The following is a 27,498-nucleotide window of genomic DNA, read 5'->3' on the forward strand; positions in this document are numbered from 1 at the left end:
TAATATTTGTTTGGTAAATGTAAGTTCAATATGCACGAAATACTTACTGAATTTTAGAAATAGCCTTAAAAGTGAAATGGCCTCTTTTTGGCCATTTTTTGGATTTAAAAGTAAGAAAAAAAACATCAAGAAAATGACATTGTTACTTAGTGGTATGATTTAGTAACTACCTAAATTGTGGGGTTATTTTTTTTTTTTTTTGGTGGATGTTTCTGTTTTATCAAAATTCACTTATTGGTTATTGTCAGTAAGGAGAGGGTGTTTAAAATGACCTGTCCCAACTGTCAGATGCATAGATGCGCCCTGGAATTATCTTTTCCTTTTAGTTCCCCAGAGTGTCATTGGGAAATCTAGAGCTAAGGGTAGGTGGAAGAGGAGTCTTCTAAGTGGAGGGGACATGGTTTGGATGTTTTTAAAGGAACCTTCAGCTTCAACATATTTCCCCAAACTTGGTCTGCGGGAGAAGGAGCCCCGCTGGCCATTTTGGTTCTACGACAGTCCCTTTTCCTAAGATGCATGATTCGAGTCTGAGGTTCTGTCAAAAATATATTTAAAACTTGGGTGTCATATACACCGCACCTGAAACTACATCCTCGCAGCCATTCAAGATCCTTTAAAAAAATTTTTTTAATGTATATTTATTTTTGAGAGAGAAGGAGACAGAGCATGAGCAGGGGAGGGGCAGAGAGAGAGGGAGACACAGAATCCGAAGCAGGCTCCAGGCTTTGAACTGTCAGCACAGAGCCCTACGGGGGGCTCGAACCCACAAGCTATGAGATCATGACCTGAGCTGAAGTCAGACGCTCGACGGACTGAACCACCCAGGTGCCCCCAAGATCCCTTTAAATGTTTAGATGTTATGTTAAAATACGTACAGGGGTTCCTAAGTTCTCAGTCCTCTTTCAGAGATGACATGAGGAAGAAAAGTTCAAGGCTGCCACTGTCCAACAGTGTTCGCAGACAATGTGCACACGTGGGGGGGGGGGGGGGGGTTCAGAAGCCAATCTCCTCAGGGTTGCTTGCAAAAGAATTCTTGAGACAGAAGGTTCAGGCAATTGGGATGTATTCCTTAAATCACATAGTAAGGAGCTGTGTTATTGGGAGTCTGTTTGCTCCTGGTTCACCAGACTTAATATATGTTTTCTTATTTAATGGTCCAAACAATGAAGTGAAGCTTTGCTATGTGGGGCTCTTCTGAGGAAGGTGCAGCTGACTGACCCTGCGGCCCCCATCCCCCCAGGGGTTGTTTAGCAGTGGGGCTGAGATTCTCACCCAGCCAGCCTTGGGCATGGCTTCACCTCCTCTCTCGCGTTTTTACGGCTGGCTTTGATCTTCAATGTAATGCTGAACAAAGAATTTCAGTGGGGGGGCACCTGCGAGGCTTAGTCAGTTAAGCATCTGACTTTGGCTCATGGTCAGGATCTCATGGTTTGTGAGTTCCAGCCCTGCATCAGGCAGGCTCTCTGCTGTCGGCAGAGACGCCCCTTCAGGTCCCCTGTCCCCCTCTTTCTCTGCCCCTCTCCAGCTCATTGGCTCTAAACAAACAAACGAACAAACTTTAAAAAAAAGTTTCCAAGAATTTCAGTGGGACGAGTGGAGACGGTGGCATATATCCTGAACTGCACTTTAATTTGTAGACATGGCCAAAATCTGTTTTCAGTCCGGAATAAATAAAGGTAGAAAAGCTCTCCCAAGCTGACCTTTCAATTTGCCACTGAGCAGCTCCTCTGGAACGTTCCGAAAGAGAACTCACTCTTGCCAGAGGGCTTAGCAAAGCTGAGGAACTTTGTGCTGTTGGATAAGCGCTTCTCCTCCTCCTCGGAGAGTGGTCCCTGTGGACCAAAGGGAGAGGACTGGCGTCTCCAGCAGCAGGCCTCTCCCGTCTGTTCCTCGTCCCTGCCCTTATGGCATCCCTCATCTTTCTGTCCCGCTTCCTCCCACCTGAAAATGCTTGCAGAATCCTATCGGATGCCAACCCGCTTCTATAGTAAGCAATATTTGGGGGATTTTCTCAGAGGGTCGGGAAGCATTTGTACATGAGCGAAATCAGTGAGCAAAGGGCCAGAGCAATATAAATCAGAGAAGCAGCTCAGATTCGGGCTGCCCTGATGGGGCTCTGCCTCTCATGGAGCATCTCGTTGTGTGGCCCTGTTTCCTCCACCTGCTGCCCCTGCCCTAACATGTGTAATGAGAAAAGGAACTTCATTTTTGTCTCACAGTTGGCCTACTTGAGAACCCTAAACTGTCAGAGCGACCCTTCATCTGTGGCATCGTTTTTGAATCCCAGCATGTCCTGGCCTCTTGAAGCCATTGTCTGTGTGAACAGCAAATACCAGGCCCCATTTGTGATCTCCAACGAACTCGGAGGAAGGCGGCTGGTTTAAGTCCTTGGGGCATCGTGGATGTAAAGAGAACGGGCCTACCGTTCACGGAGCCAACTGTGGACGTGCGCCAAGTAGTTCCTACTCCACAGAGGTGCTGGGGGGATTAAATGCGTTACTACGTAAAAATATTTAAAACTGCGTCTGTCCTACCGTGAGAGCTCCGTTCCATCTGTTTCCTAGTATTCGTGTCAGTAGTCGTGTCGCTGTGTTCTCCCTGTTTTTCACGTGCTTCCCCAGTGCTTTTTTTCAGAAGCACGTAAAAATACTCAGTTTACCCCCTCTTAGCTATGGGAAACGCTGCTGGGCACTTCAGGCCCATCTGCTAGACACGTTATTTGTCCTCCTTCACCATGCTGGGAATATCAAATACCAGTTGTGGGGCTGGGAGGCAGGGCTGTGGGGACTTGCAGACACCCCGTGTTTCCCTTGGGAGGTGCAAGGCTGCAGATCCCCTGTATCCCAGATGCCCAGATCTTTGTTCTATCAACTGTGCGGCCGAGTACCCAGGCCCCTTCAGGGGTGCCTGGCCCTTCGGCTTCCTTTCCTTCCCTCCTTTGTCACCATTCTATCCCAAAGACTGCTTTTCCTGGGGAGGCCCTGAAAGCTTAAGTGGGCTTTCTAGACCCAGAGGTGCGGGACCGACTCCTGCTGTGTTTGGTCATTTCCTCCCAAGACAGGGCGATCTCCCTGGCTGCTTCCTGGGGCAAAAGGCAGGGCACACACTGGGTGGCGGAAGTGTGGTGGGGGAAAATCACCTAAATTAATTTATTGAAATATTACCCGACAACGCCAGAGGAACTTTAGAAAGGCTTCGCCAGCTTCCAAGAGTAAGAGGGTGTCACCCGTGTCTCACCACCAGATCCCCAAGGCCCGACGTGTGGTCTAGGAAATATTTGGAAACTAACTGTCACGCGCAAGAACGTCCTCAGTGGTATAACTGTTTACTTCCCCGGATCCACCAAAAATTATGGCCGGTTAGTTTGTTTTTTTAGTCATTTAGACACAAGCTGTTTTTGAAGACTCAGAGGAAAAAAAAAAATATATCCCACAATACAACTGTTGGGATAGCTTATATTCAAGTTTGCATACTTTGTGTAAATTAACAATGTCAAAGTGTATCCCATGGGAATCAACATCTTGGAATCACATTAATCAAATGAGTCTATCGAATTAAGTTCAATAGATGTTTCTGATCCCATTGCACATCCTCAAATTAACAATAAAAGTCATAGAATTTAAAGTTAAGGTCCAAGGAGAGCACATGCTGAGTAAACAGTCTTGTGTGGTTAAAGACTCAACAACAGATGGTAGGAACAGCAAAGTGTAGGAAAACTGAAAAAAAAAAAAATCTTCAAAAAAACAAATGGGTCCTTAAAATAGATGCATGCCAAATAAAACACAAGAGTGTGAGGAGCCATAGTTTTAGCTGAAAGTGAAGGCTTTCACATCAGCTCTGGTGGGGCCTGGAAAAGTCCTAAGTATGGACCTGATGAGAAGGTTTAATAGGGGAAAAAAAGGAAAACATTGGGACTATTATCAAAAATTTTAATTATAAACCATAATTTTCATATGGAATGAAATTATGGGATACTTTTCATACAAAATAAGTGATCCTTCAATTTAAAATGTTTATGTGGGAAATGTTCAGAGGTAAATTATTTTAAGGGAAAAACCGAGCAGAGCTGGTATTAAGTAGTAATTTCCTAAATTTAGCTCTTACGCCAATCTTCCCGAAAGTCATTGTATCTGTCTAATAAGAGCCATTTACCATGATTTCTGCCAGAAAGGGTAAACCTTAGAATCAGAAGATACCAGAGTTTGACGGTCCTCTGTGATCCTCTGCTCCAACTGACTCATTTCACAGGCAGACAAGGGAGTACAGAGTCAGAGATGTGGGTTAAGTGAGCTCTCCAAGGTCTCACGGCTCATTAGTGGTGGAATCAAAAACTAAAACCAGCTTTCCTGGCTCTTTTTCCAGGCCTGAGATCTAGAGCCATGACCCTCCCAGGTTGCTGGCTCCTTCCTTTGGGGGCCATAGATAAGCACTAATCTTCTAGAACCTTCCAGTCAGACTTCATGCTCCAGGGTTGTGTCCAGAGTTAAAGGGGGTGTTGTGCTAGGCTGGAAGCAGAAATTGTGAAATTCAAACACGTTGGCAAATGCAAACACATGTATAAATCCACTAAAATCAGGGCAGAAAGCTTTCCTTACATAAATTGCTGTTGGAAAGAACGGTAAAAACTTACCCACAATCCATGAATGTGTTAATTGTTTTTTTTTTTCTTCCACAGACACTCACTAATTTATTCTGAAGGGAATGATACATTTCCAAATTCCACTTTTACTTTCAAGAAATTCAAACTTCAAAAAAAAAAAGTTGAACACTGTATTGTGATTGCTTCAATAGTTAAGAGTATCAGCTGTCATGACTTTGAAAAATCATTAGCAAAAATTGGCCGTGAAAAAGGGAAATCTGTCTAGTTCACAAGCATTCATCTTATACGAGTAAGCAATTCCTAATCTCTTGTTGGAAAGAAACGCGGCACCTAACTGCGTGCTGTCGGGATCGGCTACCCACCCCCCGCACAGTGATTGGCCTCGACGGACCTCCGAGCCTGGCTGGGCTCCAAGCCTTGGCTAAACCTCACACTTTATCCGCTCGGTGATTCCTTGCTCCTCCTCCTTCCTCTCCTTCATCTGTCTAGCATCTTTTATTTATTCATTTATCCCACCCATATTTCTTGTGCCAAGAAGAAAGGTTAGTTGTGTGCCAAGCAAGGTACCGGGTACAGGGAAAATACAATGGAAAGCGAAAACAGACAGCCCTCTCTGCCCCCCTGGAGCTTAGAATCGGATGGAGGACACAAATGTTAGGCAAGAATGAACAGGCATGAGTGGGGACACTCAAAGGAGAGGTGCACAGTGATGTAAGAGATCAGCACAGAATTTGAGTAGGCTGACCTTGAGCTGAAGTATGACAGACAGGTTGGTGTAAGGAATGTCATTACAAGTATAGGTATGAATGTATGTATTTGTTACAGGGGCTGGACGTTATGCAATTGTAGTCGTTGGTTGTGCAGCCTCTGTAAGGCTGTTGTCCTAACCTCTGATCCTCCGATGTGGAAGCTCAGAGTCCGGAGGACAGTCAGCCAGCAATGGAAGATGATGTAAAGTAAGGAGAGGGAGCACAAGTCAGGAACCACACCCACGCGGGAACCCGTGAGGATTGACTGAGACCCATGTCAATTCTCACCGCCTCCCTTGAGGATGTAGTCCTGCAGCACGTGCTGGCTCCCTCATCACAGAGACCAACATGCACCCAGGAGTCAGAGAAGCTGAAGGAAAATCCAGGGAGAGGTGGGACAGTCGCAGGTCTGGCTGCTGCCCTGCCCCAAGGAGGGGAGCCCTCCGATAAGGGACATGGCGTGAGTTGTGCTCACTTCCGCTCTCCATTCCCACAAGGAATGTCCCTGGTGGCCCACCCTCACTGGAAACAGTGGGGAAAGGAAACCTGGGGAAGGGGGTTCAGCCTAGCCAAGTTGACGCTTTACAAAGCTACCCAGGCAGCCTGGACACAGTGTAGGCAATGGGTGTGCAAAGCCTTCCACATTCCTCTCTGGCTGCTCCCACCCAGGTCTCCCTGGTCAGTGTGCACTTTCAGAGACATAACCTCTCCACTGTGCAGGAAGTTGCACTGGGGACAGGTCTGGAATTCCCGGATGAGCTGCCAACAGGCAAAGGGAGGGAAGCAGCAGCTAATAACATTACAAGTCCCTTTGGCAGTGATGCAAACCTCCACCGTCACAAGTAGGACAAGTGGAGGGAAAGGAGGCTCTCTTTTTTTTTTTTAATGTTTATTTATTTTTGAGACAGAGAGAGACAGAGCATGAACAGCGGAGGGTCAGAGAGAGGGAGACACAGAATCTGAAACAGGCTCCAGGCTCTGAGCTGTCAACACAGAGCCCCACGCGGGGCTCGAACTCACGGACCGCGAGATCGTGACCTGAGCCGAAGTCGGCCGCTCAACCGACTGAGCCACCCAGGCACCCCAAGGAGGCTCTCTTAATGGCCAAGTCAGGTAAAGGGTGGCAGGCTTCCAAAGACAGTGCTGACCCCTGCATGTCATGTCAGTGGAACGAAGAGTCTGATGCCGTTACATCTCTGGTATGTCTGCTTACATAGGATGTTTTTGTCTCCTCCTACCCGCGGATCTCCGAGCCATGCACAAGAGGGTCTGATAGTTTGGCCCCCCACTTTTGCCAGTGTTGGGGAACGAGGCCTGTGCCTATAATGAGACATTCTGTCTTATTTGTGGCATCAAGTAGCTCAGCGGTCCTTCAGATTGGCTGTGTCGTGGAATCACCTGCAAAGCTTTACAGTCTGGCCAGATCCAAGTCCCCCACAGCTTGGGGTGAGGACGGGGCATCACTAGTTTGTAGAGGCCCCAAGGTGATGCTGGTGCGGAGCCAGGGTTGAGAACCAGGGATCTAGCCTAACTCTCCTGTTTCTAGGTAGTGAAGCTCAGCCACGGAGAAGTTGACTGTGCCCTAGGATGGGACCCCGGTGTCCTCACTCTTCAACTCGGGCACTTTCCACTGTGTATCCTACGGTATCCCCCGTTGAGACTAAGCAACCTAAACTGAAATTGCATTCTCTGAGAATGTGTTTCTGAAAATGTTATTTATAGAAGACAACGAGATGGGTAACTCATTCACTTAAACTCCTGAAGCGTGTGGACAAACATGTGCTTCCCAAAGGTCTGCCTTAGCTTACCTTGTCCACAGCGTGAGAAACAGAAAGTAGGTGAGTCTAGGAATGTGTTGTTCCACGGAATGCATTTCGGAATGATTCTAGCAATTTCAGGAGAGCCTTAATAGCCAATAATAGGTCTCCTAAAAATGAAACCATCTTCACTGGCATATGGTCACATGCTCAGCCTAGAATAGAGCCAGGAGCCTCTGTAACAGTCCGCTTTAAAAAGAAAACCAATAGAGAGAAGGAAATGGCAAATTGGATTAAAACAACTCTTGTAAATGAGCTGAGCAACATCCAACCTACAGTCTGCCCTCATAATCATCATTAATTATTTTTTAATAGAAACAAAATCAAATGATCAGACACTTTCAGTCTGTGGCAATCACATGATGTACCAATATCTACTTTTATTATCTTCTGTATTTAAAACTATCTTAAGTATCAATCACATTTTTAATGTTATTACAAAATGTCTAGTGGTAGGGAATATTTATGGTGTTCACATTTATGATGTAAATATCTGCCATTTTTTTTTAACTCATGTATAATTGACCTGCCATGTTATATCAGTTTCAGGTCTATAATAACGTAGCGATTTGACAAGTCTATACATTATTCAGTGCTCACCACAATATGTTGTATGATGACAGATGGTGGCTATTTTTATAAAATTTTAAAGAACAATTGTAATATTGTTTCTATAAAAACCACACATTCTCATTTCAAAGAATTCAAGAGTCATGGACAAGTACAAAGAAAAAAAAAAGTAAAATAATCTTCCAGATTGCACCATCCAAAAATAACAATGTGGGATATCAGGTGGACATCAGTTTAGATTCTTTCAAAGAATATGCGTCTGAGAGAGAAGCTGTCTAGACAGGCAAACTGTAAAATGGGGATCACACTCTAACACCTTTTTAAAATTTAAAAATACAGGGGCGCCTGGGTGGCTCAGTCAGTTAAACATCTGACTTTGGCTCAGGCCATGATCTCACGGTTTGTGGGTTCGCGCCCCGTGTTGGGCTCTGTGCTGACAGCTGAGAGCCTGGAGCCTGCTTCAATTCTGTGTCTCCCTCTCTCTCTCTCTCTCTCCCCCTCCCCTGTTTGCAGTCTGTCTCTCTCAACAATAAATAAAATTTAAAAAAATTTAATTAAAAAATATATATTTAGGTCAATTTTACTTACACACAGGAGTAAGAAACTGAAGTAACACTGGGAATTCCAAACGTCATGTAAATGTTTACCACCTAACACGTTATTTCCTTAAAGATGCCTTCACAAAAGAGATTATGAAAATGATTGTAGTCATATTTGTATTGACTATATGGTTCAGTTTTATATAGTATCGATCCACTCCCTGCTCTGAAAAATAAATATTAAAACATCTTCCCATTTTTTTTCTCTCCCCCACCTCCTAATTTTTCCAGTTCATTCTGATTCTTTCACTCAACACACGTTAACTGAAGGTCAGCTTTGTGCAAAGTACTTTCAGGGCGCTGGGCCTGTGGCTATAAGCTGCAGACAGACCAGACCAAAGTCTCACCTGTTAAGACTTCTTGCATTTTAACAGAGAAAAAAATAAATGACAATTTTGCCATTGTGCTGATTCTGTTCACTAAGCCTCACAATTGCCCCGTGTTGTTTCTACAATGGAATTCGTTCAGTGCATATATCTAATCTAAGTAGAGGGCTGGCAGGCGAGAGGGATGGCCAAACACGCTTTATAAAAATAGGAGGGTCCTTTAAATTCACCTCCATCAGTGAAAGTCAGCCCATCCTCAAATTATCTTCTTACCTTCATTTCTCCCCACCTCCTTCTCCATTCTGCCTCTTTAGAAGAAGGAAAAACTGAGGTGCCTGGCTGGCTCAAGTCAGTTAAGTCTCCAACTCTCAGTTTTGGCCCAGGTCATGATCTCTTGGTTCGTGGGATCAAGCCCTGTGTCGGGTTCTGTGCTGGCCATGCAGAGCCTGCTTGGGGTTCTCTCTCTCCTTCTCTCTCTGCCTCTCTCTCTCTCTCAAAATAAATAAACTTAAAAAAAATTTTTTTTTCAAGAAGGAAAAAGCTCTCTCCTTTCCAGATTCACCAGCAAAGTTTCCCCATTATGCTTCCTCCCATGTTTGCTTTTGAGGAACAAGGACCAGGGTGAGGGCAGCAGTTATAGTCTGAGCCTCTCTCCACTGCCTCCTTGCAGAATGTCCTTGACTGCAGCTTTACACACGTGTGGCATTGGTGTTATTAGGTCTCTTTCCCTTTTTGGCTTTTATTTGGTTTTCACTATTTTGATGTTGCAATTGTTCATTTTATTAAGTGTCGCTAAGTTAGAGAATAGTTATGATCGGCCTTTGCTATCCTATGTTTACTCTTTACTTGGAAATACCATTACGAACGCGAATCCCTGATATAAGATCAAACCATAATGTGTTTCCTGGACTAGGGGTAGAAGAGGTAGGTTAACTAAATTTTCCTTGTCTGCTTCATGTTGGATCCATTCCTAAAGAATAATTGCTACTCTGTCTCTTCTAAGTGTTCCCAGCCCTGGCCTGTTCTCCTGAAGGGCTTCACGGCAGAGGGGAGGACCTTTGGGAACTGGCTAGGTTCACAGGACCCATTGTCGCAATACATCTCACCACTTGTGAGGGTATCACACAACTACTGCGTTGCCAGAGATAAAGAGCAAAATTCGCAAATGATTTTATGTCTGTGAGATGTTGCTCAAGCGAGAGGGTGCTCAGTGGGGAGGGCTGGACTAGGTGGCCTCAGAGGTCCCTTCCAACCTTGCAGTTCTGTGGCAGTTTGGGATTTTCAAGTGATTTTAATGAGAAAGGAAAGGATCTAAATATATTTTAAAAAAAAACCATGTAGGAAGATTTCTGTAGGGCTTAGGTATTGAAAGGATGCACGTAACAAAGCAAGGAGGCTAAGGAGAAAAACATAAAGTATCCAAAGCTGAAAGAATAATATTCAGACAGGCTAACAGTGAGAAAGGTTGGAGTCTTGGGAAACATCCCGAGGTCAACAGTGACAAAAAAAAAATTGGGAGCCCCGAGAAGGATGAGTGAAGGTCTCAAGAGGAAACAGAGGGCTCACTGATGATATCTGAAGATAGTTTACTAACAAGACTTTTTAAAGGTATGGGTAGAGTACAGAAAGTAACAAAAGAAGGGGCAAGTCAGAACCTGAGAATAACTGGGAGGGGACACAAGACAGAAGCAGTGGCTCTCAGTGGTGGACCCCAGCCAACCCAAGGAATCACGCAGGGTGAGCTGACCCCACTGTCTTTCTCTTCTCCCTCCTCCCTTGAGTGCTGCTACCTCAGATTGGCTGAACCCAACGGAAGCCAGAGGGCAAAGGGACCCACTGATCCCGTCCATCCAGGACAGCCTGTCTGGGGTGGTGTTTCTTGAGGGACAAACAAGATGTCCCAAGACATCTTGCTGAAACAAGATGTCCAGCAAGAAAGGACAAAGAGGGGACAGAACTACTCACTACTTAAAGAAGTTGAGTTATTACAGTACTTGACAGTAAGTAAGCAGATGAATTCAGTATCTTCTCCATGTTTATCCTTCCTCTCAAAGACCGAGGTCTAACTGGAGAGAAATAAGCAAACGGGACTGACACCAAATAGTCAAGACAGTAAACCAAGTACTAAATTACTTTAAACCAGTTCAGCCTGTGGGCCTATGTGAATTTTATCTGAGAATGTTGGGAAAAAATTATGTTCTAGTTCCAGAAAGGGTCAAGATAATACATTATTGAATTGATAATTATTGAATAGATAATAAACTTACTGCAATTAAAAGGAACGTTAAAGGTCTCAGGTACCTTAACTTCTGGAAGATGTTTGATGGCGCCTCTCACACTTGGGGTGGGAATACTGCTGGGGTAATACTGGTGTAGAGTAAGGTTGCATTTACCCCTGGCCAAACAGTTCTACACAATGAGTGTTGATCAGCAGTGATGCTGACATAGCACAGAGGAGAGAGAGCACGGGACCCTCGGTGACCCACTCCTGTTCAAGTTTTGGTGAAGGACTTGAATGAAGACAGGAGGTGTGTTCCTATCAAAGTTATGACTGATTCAAACCTGGGAATGAAACGCTATTCTGAGCAACTCCCTTAAGACGCCTCAGGGTGCAATGCCATGGGAGGGGCAGAAATTCTGGATGGATGGAAAAATACTGACAGAAGCTTGAGGGAAGGTGTTTGATGAAGTTTGTCTGATATCCTCTGGAGGGAACCGGAGCCGGGATGGTCCTTCTCTCTTGGACTAGTGCTGCCTCTGAACTGGAGATTCCAGCCTCCTGTGAATGCCCCGTCACCCCTGAGGGAAATTCTGAGGTCATCTTTCCCTCTACTGCCAACAGCATACTGGCATACTGTGTGAGCTGTCCCCAGGAATGCAGAGACATCACATGCCTTGGGATGCTCTGTGTGGCCCCCACACAGCGAGCATGGCAAAAAAAGGCCAAATGAAAGCATTTTAAAAGATCTTGAGGCGCCTAGTGGCTCAGTCAGAATAAGTGTCCAGCTCTTGGTTTTGGCTCAGGTCACGATCTCATGGTTTGTGAATTTGAACTCCGCCTCAGGCTCTGTGCTGACAGCATGGAGCCTGCTTGGGATTCTCTCTCTCTCCCTCTCTCTCTGTCCCTCCCATGCTCACACACACACACACACACATACACACACACACACAGAATTTAAATAAATAAACTTTAAAAAGAAAAAGTTCTCAACTGATGGACCAAATGAAATGAAATGTGATGGAGTAGAATTGTACGGTTTGTAGAGCTAATTTTGTCTGTCCTGTACTAAAAAAGGGTCAAAGTGAAGGCTCGATGACAGGGCTGCCCATGCAGTCACTGCCACAGGTGGAAGTATAGTGTCTAAACTCGGAGACGTGACACGGCGAGAGCATACCAGAAGTGCTATCCACAAGGGAAGGCACCCACTCTCAGAGAACGATGACAAATCTCAGTTTCTCACTGGGAGAGTGACTCACAAGGTGATGAGGCTGGATCCTTCGTCAGCATGAAGGAACACGCAAGAAAGTGGGGCCCCCGGAGGAGAGAAACACTCAAAGGGATTCACAAGAAGTTGAAGAAGGCAGAGCTAAGCGAGATGAGGTTACAGGGAGACTGATTTAAAGACCAGTGTAGGGGGGGGGGGGGGAAATCCTTGACAATCAGAGGTGTTTCAAACAGAAGCAGCCACATTTTGAGATGGGGGTCACTGGAGCGAGAACGTGAGGACAGGGCTGGGGGACACCTGTCTGAGAGGCTGGGCTTTGTCCCTGCAAGTTCCTCCCTGCCTTCCCCAACCCGCTCCTTCATGAGCCTGCACCTCGCCCAGGACAGCGGAAGGCAGCTCGGAAAAGAGAAAGAAAAGCACCTCTTCACAACAGGTTCACCCCTTCTTCTGCCCGAAAAGGTGACCAGTTGGTCTGCCCTGAGCAGCATAACAGACCGACCCAAAATGGCCACTAAACAATGGTAGTAATCCCTTACGTTTGTTAGGCTATTGAAACTCTCGAAGGGACATTTTTAACAAAGCAAGGAGTAAAGAACTCATTTTTAGAAGAGCCGCGTTCAGAGGCCGGCCCCACTGATGACTGACTTGTGTCACCTCGGGCGGTCACCTGAGCCTCACCTGCCACCCAGCCTGGTTGTCGGGAGCCTAGACAGGTTGTGCAATGACGTAGGCAGTGTTTGTATGTGCACACCCACGCAGACGTGTACACGTGTGGCCATGGCTGCCACCTGTCACCCATGCAGCCTCACGTCACCACACGCGAGCTCGTTCCCGGCAGTCAAGGCACAGACCTCACCACTTACCCTGGGTCTCTGCGCCTGCCCCCCCCCCCCCCCTTAGCTGAAGGAACCACTGCCAGGGACTTCCTTCCGTGCTTGAGATCTCGTTTCCCACTTCCTGACGTGTAAGCAGCTCTCACTTCTGACTGCGGTCACTGCCTCATAGCCTCTTTTGAAAATCAGAGTGCCGCCTTCGTGTCTCAGGTCCACTGTTTTCTTATTATAGCGAGGCCCTCTCCTTTCAAGGTGTCCTCAAGGGGCTGGGGATGTCTGAGTCCAGACTCTAATGGCACGGTAGCCAATAAATTGGAGGAAGTATAAGGGGGTGTTGAAATGCTATCCAAGAGCCCAGGCAAAAGGTTCTGGACTGAAAAGGAAAGCGCTCCTTAGCAAATCGTCCCCTGAGCACTCATGGTGCCGTCTGCACGTTCAGTGCTGGGAAATTACAGCAGAGGCAGTTGTTGTGTGTGGGTAGAGTCCCAGGGCCTGGGACTACACAGAGGCGGTCAGGTATTTAGGAAGGGAATATAGGCTGGGGGTGGGGCAGGAAGAGGGTGTCCCTGGCCCATCCGTAATAAACGCCTCCATTTTTGTACTGTCTCTGTGTTTGGTCATCTCTGTTCTTCCCTTGTAGTTCGTGGGCCATTATGTCAGTGTGCTTCAGGGCCAAGACTTACAAAGCAGCCTCCCCATCAAGGTTGGTTACAGGTAATAGATTCCAGGAAATCAGCCTCCTTCAGGCTGTATTTGGTAAGAAGAGTGCAGGGAGAGCAGCAGCCCGCCCTGGGCTCTTGGATTTGCCCACCGTGGGCATCCAGTCTTGATTTCCTAGTTGGCATGGTGCATTGCTCTTCAGGTCCTGTGTGTAACATTAACTCAGACTTGATGAAAACAACTCATGAGAATCCTTAAAGCCACATTTGATAAGGAAAACTACAGACAGTCGACCTTGAACAATGCAGAGGTTGGGACACCAACCTCCTTACCCCCACCCCGATGCAGCTGAGAATCTGCGTATGACCTTTGACTCCCCAAAGCTCAACTACTAATAGCCTACCGTTGACCGAAAGCCTTACCGATAAGATAAACAGTCAATTGACACATAGTTTGTATGTCATACATATTATAGACTATATTCTTACAACAAAGTAAGCTAGAGAAAAGAAAATGTTAAGAAAATCATAAGGAAGAGAAATCACATTTACTATACTGTATATATTGAGGGAAAAATCTGCATATAAGTGGACCGGTGTAGTACCCACCTGTGCTGTTCAAGGGTCAACTGCACAATTTTCTTTAGTTACACTGACATTGTTACTAATTGTTAGTAATTAATTCTGTGGATTTGTATTGTGTCATGACATATTGTAGACATTGTTACTAATAATTAGTAATTAATTCTGTGGATTTGTATTGTGTCATGACATATTGTAGACATTGTTACTAATAATTAGTAATTAATTATGTGGATTTGTATTGTGTCATGACATATTGTATTGTATGTTCTAATAGTAAGTCCCAAGGTCCTTCTCTCTTAAAAACTGGTGACCATCTTTAACCCTTGTGGCAGAGCACAGATAGTTCGGGAGTAATCTGAGTTCCCCCCTACGTATCCCATGCAACATCACTTCAAGCTGCCTGTGTGTTAGGGTGCTTACTTTGTTTTCTCCAAAACCCTCTTTAGGCTTTGATCGTGTGCTTGTTCAAAGAACCATCTTGCAGTAATGAGTCTGTATTGGCTGATGTCTGTGGAAAGCTTTGTTTCCCTCTAGGACTCGGGATCTGCTATTCCCCATCCCTCAAATGAGTGCCGTATTCCTTCACTGACACTTTCACCCCAATGAGGTCAGTGTTATTCCAGGCACTGAGCTGGAATAGCCCTCTGTTAAAGCCCCCTCGGTCAGGAAACATTCCCTCCTTCTAGAATCTGACCTAGTATGAAACACAGACGCTATGACCTTTCCGACGCGGAGGCATGAAAACCCCTCCGCACAAGGCTGCCACCCTTGTGGTGGGGTGGAAGCTCTGGGGAAATGGCTCATTGCTGTGATGGCAGAGCCGCCCCATGGCCTCCCAACAGATCAAGAGCACCATCACCATCTTGTCTTCTTAACTCGTGCTTTCTTACCGCATTTGTTGGGATCTGCGTAAAACGGGGAAGGTGAGCAGTGTAGGAAAGGGACCCTACATGAGAAAGAGAACAGCCAACGATGAAACCTCAGGGTTTGCTTTGCTTTCTGCTCTCAGGTAGCCTTCCTCTCTACTCCATGGCGTGGAGTCATTGGGGTAATTGGCTCCTGCTTTCTGCAAAAGGCATGCTCCCAAACAGCTGTGTTTTGATCAAGTTTTAATAAGCTGACTCGTGCTCATTAATGCACAAATAACTCTTACTCTTTAAAGGAAAGGTTGAGGGTCCCTTCTGTTGTGACGGCACAAGACTGACTTGCACTAAGATCTAGAGATCCCTGTCGGTTCTCAGATGACTTGAGCACTTGGAAATTCAGCTCCTGTTTACAGTTTTGTCTTTTGATGTTTTAAATGTTTTCGATTTTGATGGTAATCTTTTCAATGCTTACGATATTACATGTATATAGAATGTACACGGCCGCCTTGTGACAAAGCACTGCCATGAGATTTCAGTGCCCGTGATCCAGACACTATAATAACATCATTTAACTTTAAATGTTTGCAAGCCATAGCTGCCTGTCATTTGGTTGACAGCATCGGTCTCGGACTCGTGTTGTACTTAGTTGGAATCCATCACCAGGTGCAAAAGCAAACCCTCTCTTTTGCCATGAGAGTCCGCACTGGAATGACATTTTTCTAGACCGAGAACTTAGACTCTTAGAGTAGTTAATAAATCGATTTGGCATCGCAGAAAAGACATAGTACATCAGTCACACACCACTTGGAAGTGTCACCGCCTAATGATAAAGGACAGAAGAGGGCATATTAGGTCACTGACACATTTCTGCTAAATGAAGCCATGGCAGAATGTACAAACAAGTTTTGTAGTAATTTGGAAAGATAAAAATGATGGGGGAACTGAGACATCACAGGGTGCCTGCCCTGTGGCATTGTACCTGGCTTACCATGCTAGCAGATGTCTTCCTTGGGTTCCATCTTAGAACATAACAACCCAGCAGAAAATACAAAATGGCTCTTATTTTGAGGAAACTAACTGCTATTTTTTTGTTTAAGTTTTTAAGCCATGTATCACAGGGTACACTTGGAGTGATTCTGTAAGAGCTAGTACATTGTTTTAAAAGTAGTAATGATAACAAGAATAATAATAGAGACTCCAGTGAGGGGTCCACCTTGTTCATAGTCAGAAGACTGAAGTTAACAAAAATGTACCACGTAAATTACTCTTTCTGCCACTGTCATTCATGACCTACAAAAACAGCAACTGCGTATGGTTTAACCTAAGAAGCACAAAAGTGACAATTTAGTGTCAGCAAGGTGACATCCATCACAAAGATTAATGTTTCTTTTTTTTTTTTTGAGAGAGAGATCGCACGTGAGCACGAGTGGGGGAGGGGCAGAGGGAGAGAGAATCTCAAGCAGGCTCCATGCTCAGCGTAGAGCCCAATAAGGAGCTTGATCTCATGACGCCAAGATCGTGACCTGAACTGAAATCAAGAGTCAGACACTTAACCCACCGAGCTTCTCCAATTAATGCTTCGTAATTTGAATTTTACACTTCGGTGTCTCTGTTTTTATTTGTGCATTCGTTGGCCATATGGCTTATGTAAGAACTAAAAGCATAAAAAGTTGATTCCTAGTTTAATGTTTATAACATTGAAGTAAAAATAACGTAAATACCGGAACACCACAAGAACGTGTTCTTTAACAGAGCTCTGTATCATTGCTCACTTTTGGTAAACATTGATCTGAATATTCCTACCACAAACGTTCAGGTTGGTTTTCTTTTCTTGTTATCACCTGCTCTCAGCCCTGAATGCGAGAAGTTTCACAAATATTCCAGAACTGCATTTTAAGCCTCAAACTCATGAAGTATCAGATTTGTAACTGAAGTTGATGGTCTTTAATTCCTCAGTGTGTTTCCAGTTCAAGTGAACCCCAAAGTAGAAGGGGATCCCCCACAAAAAAAAAAGTCAAGCAGAGTCATTCCGTGTAGGCCTCTGGCAGAACTCCATGGGTCAGCTGTAAGGAAGTGGCACCCGAACCTGACCTTGGGCGCTAGCGCCCACATAACCGAACCGGTAGCTGCCCGCCGCTAACAGGAAGCTGGTCGTCCACACTCCGGCTCAGGACGAAGCAAGCATTTCTTTCTTTGAGCTTTCGGGGCCAGTTAGGATGCTTACAACCAGGGGCCAATCCTGCCGCGGGCATCAGCTGCGCAGATGTTTACTTTCTCCTGGCTTCCACCGCAAAATGGGTCTGATGATAGAGGGCGCGCCCCCTAGCGTGAGGGCTGGGTAGCTTCAAGGGGACACAGAAGGTGCTGGCACACACGGTAAACATTCAGTGACCGTTGGCTGCCAGCGTCATGACTTCTTCTACAATTACTGTCATTGCTACTGCTGCCGCAGGGGAGGGCCAAGGGACCCACGCCTTCAGGTATGACGCTATGGCACCTGATTGTGACCCCTGCGTAAAGGGAAGAAATGGACTGCGGGAAGCCAGCGTCCTGCTTCCAGGAATGCGCCCTGCCAGCTGAACTGCGCCTGGTGATAAGCACCAGGCTCAGAAAGAACAGGAAAGATTGGGACACCTGGGTGGCTCGGTTAAGCGGCCAACTTCAGCTCAGGTCATGATCTCACAGTTTGCGAGTTCAAGCCCCCCATCAGCTGGTCAGACCGGGGGGGGGGGGGGGGGGGCGGTGTTGGTGCTTCATTTATTCTCTCTCACCCGTTCCTGCCAACAGCTGACAGGGGCCAGTGCACTGGGGAGTGTCTAAATTCAAAATAATCTTCTTTGTCAGGAAATGGAATTGGAAGTAGGTAAAAAAAAAAAAAAAAAAAAAAAAAAGGTTAGACTAGGATCATGAAGATAGGAAAAGGTGGCTTGGGGGCTTTTTTTTTGTTTTTGCTCTGTCTTTTTCTGAAATCGTGGTGCAGCTAGGATACAGACTGGGCCCAAGGATAGGGAGGCACACACGTGGCTGAGCTCTGAGCCCGAGAGAACGTTCCAGACCTCCCCTCATGGAAGGTGACTCGAAGCACACTTGCTCTGTCACGTTGTCCTTTCTCGCCTCTCTTCATGCCCTTTCCTGTCTTCCTCTATCCTTGAATCCTAGCAGATAAAAGCACAGATCTGCTGGGAGGACGCACGTCACAGTGGGTCAGGTGAATTACAGCCATAACACCACAGAGATAAGAAGAAAGGCTGGCGCCTGGGTGGATCTGGGAGGGGGGTGCGGGACACTTGCCGTTATCAAGTTGTGCAGTTTAGCAAATGGCTGGTGGCAGGCTGGAATGACAGCCGGTTGATCTGTTTTGCATGCACTCCAAGGATGCAAAGCTGGAGCCCACCCAGGGTGCAGGCTGTCTTAGATGGCATTTCCCAGCTCGTTGCAGAGGATGCCGGTAAAACTAGCCAGAGACGTGAACAGGCATAGGGGCAAACGCAAGGCGTTGTGGGGGGTTTTTTAACCGTGAAAGAAAGATACTGCTAACTGGCAAGGGGTCCTGAGGTGCTAGCGTTGTAATTAGTAAGGATAAAAATACAAGTCAAAGCTAGCATTATGGAAAGCTTGCTTTGATTGGGTACTTTTTCAAATGCGTGACTTTTTTTTTTTTCCTTGATACCTGGGCAGGTGAGCCAGGTGGGGGCAAGGGAATCAGCCAGTCTGGGGTTTCTGGGTGAGGGATGGGGCAGGAGGCCAGGGCTGAGGGTCACTAAGATGTTATCTTACAAAGGGCGGCCCATGAGAGGTTTCTAGGGGCTCCATTATCTGGTGGGTTTAGGAAGCTGGAAATGAGGCTCCGGCAGGTACATACCTTCTCACCTTAGAACAAAGAAGTGATGCCGCGGATGTTCCCGGACCTGAGTTCAAGTCACTCTGACAAGGCATTTTATCCTCCCAGCTCCCGTGAGAAGTGGCTGCTGTCATTACCTTCACCCTATGGGTGAGGCAGCAGACCCACAGAGAAAGCTCATGGCGTCCCCAAGTTCAGGCAGCTTGCAAGTGGCAGAGCCAGGCTATGAACTTGGGCAGTCTGGCTCCAAGTCCCTGCACTGACCATCTACAAGCCGGCCTATGTGCAGGAGACAGACAGCGTGAGGGCACCAGGGACCAAGTCCCGTCAGCCAAACATCAGAGTGTTTAAGTCGAACTCAAATCCGTTACACAAAATACGATGTGTGTGTGCACGTGATTGTTGATGACATCAGCCACCTCCTTGGTCCCTGCGGGTGCTGGCCCCAGGACTGGACCCTCTGGGATGGGCAGGTCAGATGGAAACCATGGCCCTGCAGACCCAGTGGGCACAAAAAGGTTCCTGATAGTCATTATAACACAAGAGAGAAAACAGTAGCTGCTAAAAGGGAAGTATGGATTAAGTGCGGCAAATTCACGAAGGATAGGGATACTCTTTGCACCCGTGGAGTCAGGGAAGGCTTCCCAGAGGAAGTAGTCTTTGGTTCAGGGTGCGGCAAATGGTCCAATCTGGCCACCTGAGGGTACAAGACAGAGACATGGCCTGAAAGACCAGGAAGGCTGTCCCCGGTGGGCAGGGTGGGGGGAGGAGAGATGTGCGTCCCAATCAGAACAGACTCAGCAGGCAGCTTACCCAAGCCCCTCCGTTTACAGATGACAGACCCAAGACTTAGCGTAAGCGGCTTGTACAACGCATTCATTAGTTTGTGGCAGAACCAAATCTCACACCGATCGGCTTGCCCCGATTTTCTTTGTACTCCTCCCCAGGTGCAAAGGGGTGAGTGTCAGGGATCTCGCATTGCCAGTAAAGCTCAACTTTTTGCAACCTGCTCTCTGTGAGGTTCTCCAAACACACAGCCCGCCTCTGGAGTTAGTATTAGCTAAGGACCGTCGCTGTCTGCAGGCAAGGCTAAGCACCCACTATATGCTTGGAGAAGCCGAGGATCTGGGGGATCGAGGTGGCTGCAGGCACTTTGGAGAAGCACGGCCTCCAGTCTGCAGTCCCCTAAGTTCTGGGACCACTGGCTGAGGTGCACTCCTGTAATAAGCTGCCACCTCTGCTCCGTAGTGGCCGAGGCTTGCTCCGGCTACCTCTGCTTCCCCTTTACTGTCCTTTGATGAATCTAAAACTCTTCTATCCTGCCTACTCGTTTTTTCCCCCTTCTTCTCTCTTGGACCGCAGCATTTCACAGGTTCGTTTAATCCGTATAGCCTGAAAGTCCGGGACACCTTTAAACTCCTGAAGAATCTTTGCACGTGACTTCGGCTGCAAGCAGGTTTCCCTTGGCCTTCATTATTTGCCACTGGAAAATGCTGTAAATGACATCAGACAGACTTCAGACGCCACCTCTGGAACTAAGAAACGAAGCAGTTATTCAGAGCGCCGGTGATTGTCATTTTAGAAGAAATAAGAAATCAGTATCGCAGTCGTGGATCCTGGCAGTTTTTTCCTACCTAGGGCTGCTCTGGGTGGAAGCGTTGTGGCTTTCAAGGGCAACAGCGCTCCCGTGTGGTGATACTGTTTATTGCACCCCAGGAGAGCTTGCAAACTCCAGGCTGGAAGGAAATGCCGGGCGGCCTCAGGCAAGGACATGCATTCACCCCGAAATAATTTCTGCATTAAGCCGACAGGCTGGTTTCTGCCAAAAAGATGAGCGCAGTTAAGTTTTACTGTACTGATATTGTGTCTTAAAACTTAGCATCTCTTCTTGCCTGTGAAAGCAGGAAAAGGGCGGCCAGCGGCATGGGTTGCTTGCAATCATTTCCAGGGTTGGAAAGTGTGGGGTGAGTGGAAGGCGTGGGATTGCAGGGACGGAGTGAAGATCAGGAGGGGGGAGGAGTGGCCCGGCAGGGCTGGGAGCCAGGGAGTAGACGGGGTAGGGTAACATTTGGTAATAAAAATGATGGGAAGTAGAATAGCTTGTATTTTAAACTAAAATCGATGGCTGCATAGCAACAGAGAAGTAAATTGGTGTCACCAAAATTCAGAATTCCTAGCTCTAACGTGATGCTTTCCATGGCTGCCTCCCTACCTCACGCGGACCCTCCATGCTCTCTTGAGAAAGAAGGATCTAGTTTCTCCTAACTGTGAGTGTCTGGGATGCCCCTCCAGAAGCTCCCAAAACCACTGTGCCCTGACCTCTGAGGAGCTGAGGTAGAGAAGGACAAGCACAGGACTCGAAACCCCAAGACTGGATTCTGTTCCCAGCATCGTTGGGGTGCTAAGCGGGAAGGCATTCATCACCCACCTCTCTTGTCGTTCTTAAGTTCTCTGCGGACAGCACACCTCTGACACCCGCACCCTGCCTACAGCTCCCCCCTTCTCTTCTCTTGGAGGCCACTGCACCTTGACTTGTGGGCTGCCACAGGGCACATGGGGCTCCAGGGTCCCCACCGGAAAAGCGGAAAGAGTGCCCCCTGCTGACCTCACAGAGTTATCTCAAGGGTTAAACTGGACCTGAGGATGAATTCCTGAATCGTCGTGCCTACGATGCGCACCTTTAGATCTACGATAGAAATAAATAAATAATAACCTAAATGGACGCAGTGTCTTTATTATTTCTTATAACAAAGGGGCGAGGCAGCCTAGTTCATTCTTGTGGGTGTCTTCATCCTTGGGGAAACCAAATCTAGAGAAATGAGATGGGGACGTGGCCCCGGCTGGAGAGGAGTGGGAGAAATAAAGGGGTCTCTCTTTTTCCGGGGGAACTCAGGCCCAGTGTCAATGAGCCAGCCCAAGAGACAGGAAGTGGGTGCCCATAGAGGGTGGGGTGAGGGGTATCAAAGGGACAAAGAAACGGGTGTCCCCACGGAGGGGTTTGCCATCCAAACAGGCACAGATTGCAATGAAGCGCCTACCGGCCGAGAAACGGCAAAGATTGCCAGGACCCGCTAGGGGCCAGGAGAGAAGTACCAAACAGTTTCGCCTTCACAGCCTCCAGGAAGAACCTGTTCTACCGGCATTTTGTGAACTTCTGGCCTTCAGAAGATGGTCCTTCGGCAGTGTTGGAATGAGGATCACAACTTTGGATAGATTCTTTTACGAACCCCCAGTGTCAGAGCCGGCTGTAGACAAGAGCATGAAATAGCCAGAAACGGGTCCTCTTTGAAGGGCCTTTTCTTTGCCGCCTGTATCTCCCGCGGGGAATATTTATCCGTCCCTCCTGCACATGCCAGAGAGCCGCAGGCTGGCTTTCTCCTCTCAAAACCAAGTGGCTGGCGCCTAATCCTAAGACATGAGGTGAGTTAGAAATAACGATCAATGTATTCATTACACAGTCGTTGATCACATAGAGGTCATGAGTCAGGGTGGCTGCCCACTGTCCCATTCATTCTTTCAGGGCTAGGCTAGGGTCATGAGGGGCAAAAAATATCCCCTCCTCACGTGGGGACATTTACTCAGGCAGCGAAGCCATACAGGTAGCATTTCAGGCATGAGTTGGTGACAGTGAATGGAGGTGGGAGGGTCCCCTTGGGCGGCCACCTGCTTGGGGGTTTTCCTGGTGAGGACTGGTGCTCTACCTGGACCTCGACAAGCCCACGTCTTCTCTCCCAGGGTAATGAGAGGAAGCCAAGCATCGTGTCCTCTTCCAGCCTTTGCTGGAATGTCCCACGTGTTATGGGACATTTTCATCTCTTTTCATCTCTTGCAGAACACCTAATTTGGGGGTGAGTTTTCTAGGGATTTAGTGTTTCACTTCAAAAGAAACATGTGGGATAAAAAGAAGTAAAGTATAACGAATAAATAAGCAGAGGTTTGTTCAGGTTGCGATTGGAAAACCAAGGATATTATAACTTTCCTTGAATTGATGAGGTCTGGCTAAGGGACAGTGACCCCAAGATGGTATTTCCTTGCTTATGGGCCCCACTCAGTGAAAACCCTCAAACGAAGGGCAATTCTTCCCTTGCTTGTGATTATTGTGATTCAGAAAGATTCTGAAAGGAGTCTTAGGGGGATAGATAATATCTGCATTTAACTGACTAATGAAATGGAACATCATGTCATTGACGATGATTCCTTTTGGGCTGATGTAGAACAAACTTCCTTAGATACTTTTCCCTAGACTCACTTCAACCCTTCCCATCCATGGCTGCTTATGTTGCCATTTCCTTAGCATCGTCATGCCCATATCAATTTTAGTCATTGCAAAATACCCTGAGGGGCCCCTGAGTGGCTCAGTCGGGTAAGCGTCCATCTTCGGCTCAGGTCATGATCCCGTGGTTCATGAGTTCGAGCCCCGCATCAGGCTCTGTACTGACAGCTCAGAGCCTGGAGCCTGCTTCAGATTCTGCGTCTCCCTCTCTCTCTGCCCCTCCCCTGTTCACACTCTGTCTCTGTCTCTCAAAAATAAATAGAACATGAAAAAAATAAATAAAACCAAGAGTGAAAAAATGATGCTATTGGGGAGGAAAGTTTTTTTAAAAAATAATAAAATAAAAGGCCCAAGACCCCAGAATTTGAGTTCTGGGTGGCATCACCAAACCCCCTGGGCCGAAGCCTTCTGTGCAGCTGGTCTTTCAATAGAGTGGAATGTGTTTTGGGTTTGTGTTCATTTCAATTTCTAAACCCTTCAGGGATCAATGTTCTCATCCTGAGCTCAGTTCTACGCCTTAGATAATACTCCATCCAGTGCCTGGCACATAGGAAGCAGTCAGTAAGTATTTGTTGAATGAATGAATAAATGAATTCAACAACCAAAACTCATAAAAGCCCATCCCCTAAAAAGCCTTCACAATACTGTAGGCAGAGCAACAGAGGCACAAACCATAGAAGAAAGAGTTGATGGATTTGAACATAAAATAGTTAAAAACTCTGCCTCTAAAGGCATCTTAAGTGTAAGTAACAAATAGAAGGGGGGACATCGTATAGCACAAATTTCAGATCAACTGTTATATCCTTAATACTTAATGAGTTCCTATTAATCGATATAAAAAGAGGGGTACCCCAGTAGAAGAAATGCAAATGATCAATAAATGTAGTAGAAACATTTGCATCTCACCTCTAAGAACAGAGTTCTTTCCTTTTTTTTTAAAATGTTCATTTATTTTCACGAGAGAGACAGAGTGTGAGCAGGGGAGGGGCAGAGAAAGAGGGAGGCACAGAATCCAAAGCAGGCTCCAGGGTCTGAGCTGTCGGCACAGAGCCTGACATGGGGCTCGAACCCACGAACCGTGAGATCGTGACCTGAGCTGAGATCAAGAGTCGGATGCTTAACTGCCTGAGCCACCCAGGTGCCCCTAGAGTTCTTTTCTTAAATGGGCTGCCATTGCCTCCCAATCGGACTAGCAATGATAGACAAGAATGCAAATTTCAGTGCTGTGTAGGGTCCAGGGAGGAAGCATGAGTGTGCCCTTCCAGACAAAGGGGGATTCGGTGCAGCAGGTTCTAAAGCCTTGAAAATAACCCAGAAGTTTCACTTCCAGAGATTCATCTGAAGGAAATCATAGGAGATACAACAACTTACAACTGTTGATTGTTGTAGTATCATTGCAAACAAAGTGGAAAACTACTTCTTTAACTATAGGAGCTACATTAAAAAAAAAAAGGTTATTTTTTGAAAAGAAGAGGAAGTGAGAGAGAAAATCTGAGGGGGAAATGATGTGGTTTTTTTTTTTAATGTTTATTTATTTATTTTGAGAGAGAGAGAGAGAGAGAGAAAGCATGAGGGGGGGAGGGACAGAGAGAGGGGAAGGGAGAGAGAGAATCACAAGCCAGTTCCAAACTGTCAGCACAGAGCCCGACTTGGGGCTCGATCTCATGAATTGTGAGATCATGACCTGAGCTGAAATCAAGAGTTGGATGCTTAACTGACTGAGCCACCCAGCGCCCCAGAAGTTATGTGATTGTTAGTGTCTTCTTTTTGCTTAGCTGTATTTTCTAAAGTTTTTATTAAAATAAAATCTTTTAGGGACACTTGGGTGGCTCAGTCTGTTAAGCAGCCACCTCTTAATATCAGCTCAGACCATGATCCCCAACCTCTGCGCTGACAGCATGGAGCCTGCTTGAGGTTCTCTCTTCCTCTCTGTCCCTGCCCCCTCCCCCTCTCACTCATGCACACTTTCTGAATAAATAAACATTTTTAAAACATAAAATCTGTTACTTAGGTATTGACAAAAAATTAATTCTTCTAAAATAGAAAATAATGCATGCTCAGGTAACAATGTAATTACTGCCAAGTGACCTAACCCATATTATTAAGTCTTCACCCTATGCCTCGGAGTACACCTATATCAAGTCCTTACCATAATTCTCAGAGTTAAGCAGGGCGGTGGCATTATTCCTCTGTGTCGTGATAAACCTGAGGCTCAGAAAAGTTAATGACTTGTGCGGTATCTCACAGTGAATCGATAGCAGGCCTGGCCATAAGGTCAGGGGCGTCACATCCACAGCTCAGCCGATGAGCCTTCTCCTGCGGTATGTTGCTTCAGAATAAAAATCCAAATGACCGTTAGACCGTTGTCGCAAAAGCGCAGAGCAAACTGTTTTGTGGTCTGGGAACACTTACCCAGGCATTATCCTAGGTTAATAGTGCCAAGCAAACTGGGTAGGTTTATTATTCCCATTTTACAGATGGGGAAGCAGGTTCAGAGACATTAAGTGACTTTTTCAGGGTTATACACAGCAAGCAAATTTGGGATTCAAGCACCCTTTTAGTCCAAACCCTCTGCTTCGTCCACTTCAGTTTGGCATAATGAACTCTAACTTTATTAACATCCTTTCATGTGTCCTGTCACATTCCCGGAGGTTTACAATTTGCCCCAGTCCTTCGTAAGTGCCCTTTCAACACGGTTGACACGGGGTAACGAGACTTTGGCGCCAGCCCCGTGTGGCAGATTGTATTTCCAAAGCTGTGTGGAGTGCCATCTCCTGTCCCACATCCTCTTCTAGAACTCTGTCACTCTTCCATCCCCAAAGGTGGAGCCAACAGGGTCTAGCTGAAGTAATGCTTCATCGCATACGTTACTTCCTGCCAGCCAAGGCTGGGTCGTAAAAATGTCAGGTGCTCCTGCGATGCTCTCTTGGAATCCAGCCACTGAGCAGTGATAAAGGCCAAGCAGCCCACAGAGAGGCCCACGTGGAAAGGAGGGGCCCCCGCTGACACCCCGGCCGAGCTCCCAGCCATTAGCAAGAGCTACCGTGCTGGCCGTGGGGCATCTGGAAAGTGGGTCCACCGGCCCCCAGCCAGCCCATCTCAGCTGATGCTGCACAGAGTGAGGTGAGGTGAGCCCATCAAGCTGCCCAGCTGGCAGATCCCTGAGCAAAGTAAGTGACGATGGGGGCACCCGGGTGGCTCGGTTGGTTAAGCATCCGACTCAGGTCAGGATCTCATGGTCCATTAGTTTGAGCCCTGCGTCAGGCTCCGTGCTGACCGTGTGGAGCCTCCTTGGAATCCTCTCTCTCCCTCCCTCTCTGCCCCTCCCCCACTGACTCTCTCTGTCTATCACAATCAATAAGTAAACTTAAAATAAATAAGCGATAGTGTTTGGGGGAAGTTTTGTATAGCGGGCGCATCTGGGAACTGCATTGGTCTTTCAAAAGTAATTCTGTGTATGGGGCACCCGGGTGGCTCAGTCGGTTGAGCGTCCGACTTCGGCTCAGGTCGTGACCTCGTGATTTGTGAGTTCAAGCCCCGCGTCAGGCTCTGTGCTGACAGCTCAGAGCCTGGAGCCTGCCTCGGATTCTGTGTCTCCCCCTCTCTCTGCCCCTCCCATGCTCATGCTCTGTTTCTCTCTGTCTCTCAATAACAAATAAACATTAATAAAAAAATTTTTTAAGAAAAAGTAATTCTGTGTAAAAAAAAAAAAAAGACTCATTTTATCAAGTACCCACCATGTGCTGGACATTTTCCCAGGGGCTTGGGATGCGTCTGTGACAAAATGGATAAAGGTCCTTGCCCCAGTGGAGCTTGTATTTCGGTGGGGAGTACAGACACTAGGCAGTAAGAAACAGTGACTCGTACGTGAAAGGGAATAAGTGCTTTTGAAACTCTAAGAAGTAGGACAGGGAAAGGGGGTCAGGAGAGCAGGGTGGAGGCAGTGTGCTGTGTTACTAGTGTGGTCAGAGAAGCCTCGGTGAGGTGACTGAGAATTGGCCCTGTGGCTTCTGGGGGAAAAAGCTGAGTGGGGAGCGTGGTCAGATGGTGGAGAGCCTTGCGGGGACTTGTAAGGACTTCGGCCATTTCAGGGTTTCGAGGGGCTCTGACCTGATTGGCATCTTTGGCGGCTCTTTCTGCTATGTGGGGAAGCAGCCACAGGAAGGCAAGGGTGGCAGCTGGCTTACACGTAAGGAACTGATCCCTGGGCGGGCAACCGCAATGCAGTGTGACAGGCCGTTTGATGGGGACGCACGTGTGTCGGCTGTGGGACCACACGGAGTGCGGAGAGGGGGAGGCGGTAACATCCGAGCAGGGCCTTGAAGGAGGGCTTG

At 47.0% G+C, this 27,498-nt stretch overlaps 1 protein-coding gene and 1 long non-coding RNA gene across 11 annotated transcripts in view; both read left to right on the forward strand.

Annotated features, from left to right (window-relative positions):
* Nucleotides 1-27,498, forward strand: part of RGS6 (regulator of G protein signaling 6) — a 560,843-nt gene that overhangs the window by 410,758 nt on the left and 122,587 nt on the right. The window lies entirely within an intron of this gene.
* LOC128316070 (uncharacterized) lies at nucleotides 17,574-20,497 on the forward strand. Its single transcript, XR_008299502.1, has 2 exons — nucleotides 17,574-17,720; nucleotides 20,254-20,497. It is a non-coding gene; the product is annotated as an uncharacterized LOC128316070 (long non-coding RNA).

This window comes from Acinonyx jubatus, chromosome B3 (genome assembly GCF_027475565.1).
Source record: "Acinonyx jubatus isolate Ajub_Pintada_27869175 chromosome B3, VMU_Ajub_asm_v1.0, whole genome shotgun sequence".
NCBI classification, from domain to species: Eukaryota; Metazoa; Chordata; class Mammalia; order Carnivora; family Felidae; genus Acinonyx; species Acinonyx jubatus.